This window comes from Halyomorpha halys, unplaced genomic scaffold (genome assembly GCF_000696795.3).
Source record: "Halyomorpha halys isolate HHAL.00 unplaced genomic scaffold, Hhal_1.1 Scaffold75.1, whole genome shotgun sequence".
NCBI lineage: Eukaryota > Metazoa > Arthropoda > Insecta > Hemiptera > Pentatomidae > Halyomorpha > Halyomorpha halys.
This window is the reverse complement of record NW_027112173.1, coordinates 1,055,652-1,057,133: the sequence shown is the minus strand read 5'-3', so window position 1 is coordinate 1,057,133 and position 1,482 is coordinate 1,055,652. Positions and strand designations below refer to the sequence as shown.

The 1,482-nt window shown below is 31.4% G+C and overlaps 1 long non-coding RNA gene across 1 annotated transcript in view; it reads right to left on the bottom strand.

Moving 5' to 3' along the window:
* Positions 1-1,255: 1,255 nt before the first annotated feature.
* LOC106692871 (uncharacterized) overlaps positions 1,256-1,482 on the bottom strand; it is a 9,776-nt gene continuing 9,549 nt past the window's right edge. Inside the window, exon 3 of the long non-coding RNA XR_001345006.2 lies at positions 1,256-1,415. This is a non-coding gene — a long non-coding RNA (uncharacterized lncRNA). The remainder of the gene's footprint in view (positions 1,416-1,482) is intronic.

Sequence of the window (1,482 nt, the reverse complement as noted above, 5' to 3'; positions counted from 1 at the left end):
TTCTGTTATCTCATTTTATATTCTTCTTCGTAAATAACATTTTTGGAAACTTTTTTTTTCTGGAAATTTCGTTTGGGTAAGTAATCACTTAAATTTCAAAGTGAATGACTCAAAGTAAGTGAAAGTAGTAGTAGATGGAATATGATAAAAATGGTACTATACCCATTTTTTACTAATCCACAACTTTCCTTAAAATTTTTTGGCAAAATCGGGCAGTTCGTTTTCGAAAATATGATTATGTATGCTTCTGCAAAAGTAGCGGACGAAATAAAATCGAAATAGGAACAAGTAATTAACAACTCTCACATTCACTGAATAATCCATCTTAATTGTATCAACGATTTGATTAATTATGATCAAATGCAAATTCGATTACAGAAAGATAGGGATCCAAGTGTTCCGGGTAACCTAAGTTAAAAAATTGAATTGGAGGGGGTGCCATATGTAGGCATTAGTAGCGCCCCATGTGGCCAACAGCCAAAACTCACCTCTTCCAGGGCTCTCTGTGGTGATAAAAAGCAACCTATGGAGAGAGACCTATTTTCCTTTGCCAGAAGCAGCAATTATTTTTTGTTCACTCATCAGGAAAATCTACCATGAGTGGAATTCCTAGAGTTATTCCCATAATCAGAGGAGAGAGAGGCATAGGAATGCAGAGGGAAGAAGGAAACATGGAGTAAGTCCACCTAGTTCAGTAGTTAACGTCTACATCATCATCAACCATCTCATTATATCTACAATTTTCTATAGCGCAGTCATTCAAAATTAATTAACCCCTTTAACCATAAACATTTCATATCGGCCACCCCTTTCATCACTTATAATTTATATAATAGAATTTTATTTTCATTCAATCATATTTCATTCTTCAATTATACAGTCCACTTAAAAATCCAACCAGCCAACCCAAAGTGAATGTGTGCCTGGCATTTAGTTGAAGGCATACCCTATACAACTTCTTTTCTAAAACGTAAAAATTATTAATTAAAAGAGTGAAAATTATTGATTCAGAGGGTAAATCTCGTTTCACTAAAAGTGCAATATTTGATTCCGAATAAGTTAAATGAAATTAAACCAATTATCTACCTGGTCTCAAGTGAAATGTTTTACCTGATTGCCGTTTGAGAATTACCAATTTGTGCGATATCTCCATTTTTTTTTCTATTTGACTCGTTTGATTTAATATTTTAGTTATAAATAAAAATTATTATGTAGATTGATGTAAAGGATAAGGCATTCTATAATTCAATAATGATAGTTTTGAAGGATTTTATTAATAATTTGTACCAGCAGTAGGCATATTGTTAGTTCTTATTTCAATCACAAGTTAATTGTATACATATTTTTTTCCATAATCCTGACGTTTGTTTTTTAATGTAATCCTTTGTGACCTTCAGTCGTCACGTGGTCAGTATCTAAAAAATATAGAAATATTAATATGATAAATAATCTTATTACATCAATTAAAAACAACTGAATAAT